This window comes from Dasypus novemcinctus, chromosome 22 (genome assembly GCF_030445035.2).
Source record: "Dasypus novemcinctus isolate mDasNov1 chromosome 22, mDasNov1.1.hap2, whole genome shotgun sequence".
In the NCBI taxonomy this organism is placed as follows: domain Eukaryota; kingdom Metazoa; phylum Chordata; class Mammalia; order Cingulata; family Dasypodidae; genus Dasypus; species Dasypus novemcinctus.
The window spans coordinates 30,597,420-30,603,419 of NC_080694.1; positions in this window are offsets into that span (position 1 = coordinate 30,597,420).

Sequence of the window (6,000 nt, forward strand, 5' to 3'; positions counted from 1 at the left end):
GCTGGTATGTGGTAGTGATCCCTCGGTGCCAGGGAGGCTCATCCCCGGGTGTCGTGTCCCACGCTGGGGGGAATGCATCGCATCTACACGCTGAGTTTGGCTGTGAGAGTGGCCACATTTGAGTAACATGAAGGCTGTCAGGAGGAAACCCCCAGGCACAATGCTACTCTAGGCCTTCTTCTTATTGCAGGTGTATAGGCTCAAAAGTGTAGCCATTAGTATCAAGAGCCCACTGTTGGGCCCTCCTTCCTTCCTGGTTCTTGCCGTTGCACCTGGAGGATTGCCGCTGCTCTCCCAGGGCCCACAACAGTGACCCCCCGGCCAGGAGCCCAGTACCCCCCCAGCTGTTGTTTTTAATTGTTTCCACTATGAGTATATATAGACATTACCATATACCCTGGGCATATGCCCTGTATAACTCCCTGTCAACCATATATATCTTGTCAATAACATCCCATATCAGTATTCCTCCGCTGCCATTGTTGAACCACTCTGTGATCCAAAACTTCCCGTAAAGTGAATCCCAACATGATGTCAGCTTCAGAAGAGTCTTAGATCACCAAAATTCATATATACAATATACAGTATTTCCCCAGATCCACCATAAAACCTTTTCCCTTCCACAGCAATACTCTTTTAACTTATTCATATCATATTTCCTGAAACTGATGTACAGATTCCGAAACTATAGTTTTCGAACAAGGTGACATTTGTGCTTACTATGTGGTCCATACTTTAGGTTGTACAGTTTTCTAAATTTTTTAGTTATCCTATGTTTTGTCTTATGGTTTTCATTATTAGTCTGTCGTCCCCTATGTTTTTGGTGTAATATTAGCTGTTTTATATTCATCCTCGTGTACTCTCACATAACTCCTCTTTTGTCCCCTTATTTACCTTTGTTCCATCCATTGTACATCCATTTTCCCCTCCCCTTAGGGCCCACAACGCCTGCCAATCTAATGCCCTGGGAGCCGTCCTTTCTCACGAGAGATACAGTTCTCTCTATTCGACGGCATTAGTCTTCCCCAGGATATAGGTCCACCCCACCCAATGGTAGAACCCACCTTGGCAAAATGAGCCTTCAGCTATTCCCTCCGGAGTCTGTCTCGCATCAGACCATACCCCCTGAGCGTCCTAACCAGGTAACCCTCCTACTTATACTTTGGTACGTTTTACTCAACATTTAGTTCTCAACGAACTTCTGACACGCTCCCATGTTCGTATGTTGCCCCTCCCTCCCACCTATTTCTTGGACCATATTACCCCTCTTCCCATCCCCAGCCCCCCTCAAACCCAGAAAACCCCACCCGAAGGTAACCCCTTGCCCCCATTTTGTCCCTTCTTTGTGCTCATACTTACCGCCAGCTCATCACAGATTCCACCCCTGCAGACATTAACTCACATCCTTCCTCCACCCCCCGATTTCCTGTAAGCCACTTTTCCAGACTCTAGCTCTCTGAGGCAGTTAACTTATTTCATATCATTGAGGTCATAGAGTATTTGTCCTTCAATGCCTGGGTTGCTTCACTCAACATAAGATTCTCAAGGTTCATCCATGTTATCACGTGCGATTGTAGTGTATTGGTTCTTACAGCTGAGTAGTATTCCATTGTGTGTATATACCACATTTTATTGATCCACTCATCTGTTGATGGACATTTGGATTGATTCCAACTTTTGGAGATAGTGAACAATGCTGCTATGAACATTGGTGTACATATATCGGTTTGTGTCCTTGTTTTCAGATCTGATGGGTATATACCCAGCAGTGCTATTGCTGGGTCATATGGCAAATCTATGGATAATTTTTTGAGAAACCGCCAAACTGTCCTCCAGAATGGTTGGATCCTTCTGCATTCCCACCAGCAATGGATGAGTGTTCCCCTTTCTTCACATCCTCTCCAGCATTTGTATTCTACTGTTTTTTTCATGGCTGCCAATCTTATGGGAGTAAGATGGTATCTCATTGTAGTTTTGATTTGCATTTCCCTGATAGCTAGAGATTTGGAGCATTTTTTCATGTGCTTTTTAGCCATTTGTATTTCTTCTTTGGAGAAGTGTCTGTTTAAATCTTTTTCCCATTTTTTAAATGGGTTGTTTATCTTTTTGTTTTCGAGATATATGAGTTCTTTATATATGCAAGTTATAAGTCTCTTATCAGATATATGGTTGCCAAATATTTTCTCCCATTGTGTGGGTTCCCTTTTTACTTTCTTGACAAACTCCTTTGAGGTGCAGAAGGCTTTAATTTTGAGGAAGTCCCATTTATCTATTTGTTCTTTTGCTGCTCGTGCTTTTGGTGTGATATTCATGAAGCCATTTCCTATTACAAGGTCCTGTAGATGTTTCCCTACACTGCTTTCTAAGGTCTTTATGGTCTTGGCTCTTATATTTAGGTCTTTGATCCATCTTGAGTTGGTCTTTGTATAAGGTGTGAGATGGTAATCCTCTTTCAGTCTTCTACATATGGCAATCCAGTTCTCCAGGCACCATTTGTTGAATAGGCCATTCTCTCCCAGTTGAGAGGGTTTGGTGGCTTTATCGAATATTATATGGCTATATACATGAGGTTCTATATCTGAACTTTCAATTCGATTCCATTGGTCTGTGTGTCTCTCCTTATGCCAGTACCATGCTGTTTTCACTACTGTAGCTTTGTAGTATGGTTTGAAGTCAGGAAGTGTGATTCCTCCAATTTCGTTTTTCTTTTTCAATATGTCTTTGGCTATTCGGGGCCTCTTTTTATTCCAAATAAATTTCATAGTTAGTTTTTCTAGTTCCTTAAAGAAGGCTGTGTTGATTTTTATTGGGATTGCATTGAATGTGTAGATCAGTTTTGGTAGGATAGACATCTTAATAATATTCAGTCTTCCTATCCATGAACAGGGAATATTCTTCCATTTATTTAGGTCTTCTTTGATTTCCTTGAACAATCTTGTATAGTTCTCGATGTATAAGTTTTTTACCTCTTTAGTTAAATTTATTCCTAAGTATTTGATTTTTTTATTTACTATTGTGAATGGTATTTGTTTCTTGATTTCCTCCTGATCTTGCTCATTATTGGTGTACAGAAATGCTACTGATTTTTGCACATTAATCTTATAACCTGCGACTTTGCTAAACTCATTTATGAGTTCTAGGAGCTTTGTTGTAGATCTCTCAGTGTTTTCTATATATAGGATCATGTCATCTGCAAATAATGAAATTTTGACTTCTTCCCTTCCAATTTGAATGCCTTTTATATCTGGTTCTTGTCTCAGTGCTCGAGCAAGTACTTCCAAGACAATGTTAAATAGGAGCGGAGACAATGGGCATCCTTGTCTTGTTCCTGAGTTTAGAGGGAAGGATTTCAGGATTTCGCCATTGTAAACAATGTTGGCTTTAGGTTTTTCATATATACTCTTTATCATGTTCAAAAAGTTTCCTTGTATTCTGATATTTTGGAGTGTTTTTATCAGGAAGGGGTGCTGTATTTGTCAAATGCCTTTTCTGCATCTATAGATATAATCATGTGGTTTTTTTCTCTCAATCTGTTTATATGGTGGATTACATTGATTGATTTTCTTATGTTGAACCATCCTTGCATACCTGGAATAAATCCCACTTGGTCATGGTGTATAATTCGTTTAATGTGTTGTTGAATACGATTAGCAAGTATTTTGTTAAGTATTTTTGCGTCTAGGTTCATTAGAGAAATTGGTCTGTAATTTTCCTTTCTTGTGGTGTCTTTGTTTGGCTTTGGTACTAGGGTAATGTTGGCATCATAGAAGGAATTAGGCAGTTTTCCTTCTGTTTCGATTTTTTGGAATAGTTTCAACAGGATTGGTGTTAGTTCTTTCCGGAATGTTTTGTAGAATTCACCTGTGAAGCCGTCTGGCCCTGGGCTCTTCTTAGTTGGGAGATTTTTAATGACTGATTCTATCTCTTTGCTTGTGATTGGTTTGTTAAGATCATCAATTTCTTCTTTTGTCAGTATGGGCTGCTTATGTATTTCTAGGAATTTGTCCATTTCCTTTAAATTGTCATTTTTGTTGGAATATAGTTTTTCAAAGTATCTTCTTATGATAGTCTTTATTTCTGTGGGGTCAGTGGTGATATCACCTTTCTCATTTCTTATTTTGTTTATTTGCAATGAACGATCATTTTAAACTATCAGTTTGTCTGAAGAGTTAAGAACATTATTATAAGCACATTAGTTTCTGTGATGAGAAGAAGAAAGTAGACCCATAAGAATGTTACAATATAGAAAGTTTTGTAGGTTCAAAAGATGTAATAGTCATCCTTAAAAAAGGAAATGAAAGAAACCCTACCTTACTAAGGACTTGGACATTGGAGAGAGACTCACAGTGAATTCATCTTGCTTCATTTATTGTTCATGTACCTCAGAAGTACTTTAAAATTCTTGTTCATTTGCCCTCTATGTAAAAAGAAGGGGGGAAATAGTCCATGTTTGCCTTCTAGGTCTTACTGATATCAAGTTTACGTAGTAAGCATATTAAGTATGAGTCTGTTTCTAAACTAGAGAAAGATTGGCTAGGTCAAAGCCTGAGTGAGTCAGGTTTCTGAGGCAGTCCATCAGGGCCATCTTTCCTAAGATTGTCAGATGCATCAATTTTCACAATCAGCTGTACACCATTGCACATTGCCACATTAATTTGATCTTTAGGTGCCTCAAACCCCGGGCTTCCTTGACCTGTGTGGAGCTGGCCCACGCACAGTGCTCATGCATGCAAGGAGTGCCCTGCCAAGCAGGGGTGTCCCCCGTGTAGGGGAGCCCCACGCACAAGGAGTGCGCCCCGTAAGGAGAGCTGCCCAGCGCGAAAGAAAGTGCAGCCTGCCCAGGAATGGCGCCGCCCACACAGAGAGCTGACACAACAAGATGATGCAACAAAAAGAGACACAGATTCCTGTGCCGCTGAGGACAACAGAAGCGGACAAAGAAGACACAGCAAATAGACACAGAGAACAGACAACTGGGGTGAGGGGAGAGGGGAGATGAATGAATAAATAAATAAAATCTAAAAAAAAAAAGAATTCACCTTAAAACTATGCAAATATAACTCTATATTAAAAAGAGTTCATAATTCAGTATGAATCTTCAAAGCTTAGTAACAGTTATAAGATGATAGTTCTAAGAATTGAATATATTATATTAAGACCCATAGTAAAATATAAAAAAAAATGCTGTCTCACCTAACAGCAAATTCTCATTCACACCACTTGAGGTGCTAATGGCATTAGCAAGTGTACCTTTCTCATATACTTGTAAAGAATTTTAAATCTCACCCTCCTAGTGGATTCCTGTCTGCACTGGAAAAGACCTTATTCTTTGGAAAAAATCAGTATTTTTAAAAACCAGTTTTCTATCCCTAAAGCAAATGTACTAAAGAGGATGAGCACTCCATTTACATTTTTACTTTTGTGCTTATACACACACCATATTCTCACATTAAATTCCATTGAGGATGTACTGACTAGGAATCAAAGAGTAAGGTGTATCAATCAAAAACATGAATATTTTACACCATCATGATGGTCATTCCTAAGTTTGGTAGAGGAAAACAGAGAAAGTGTGTGGGGGGGCGGCGCAGCATCTCTAACTATCTCAATAGTCTTCCTACATCCCCCGTGGCCCGATATTCATGCTGTAAATTCCAAATGTCATTGCCAGTTACTATGCAAGGTGCTAAGGTCCGTGGTGGGTACAGACCAATTGGCCAGACTCCAGTAATTGATGAGTTCCCCATTATGTATTCTAAACACCTTTGCAATATTTAGAGAAAAATAATGTGTCAGTCTTTGACTCAAAATAAATTTCACTTCTACTCTAAATCCATATAACCCTGATGCTTTGTTTATTGGAATGTATTTGAACTATTAAATAATAAGTGTCTGGATGATAATTTAAAGAGAAAGCATTACCTTTATGCAGCCCAGGTAAGTCTTAAATACTATGGTCTACAACATGAAGTGGTGCTAAACTGAAATATAAGTAAGTTT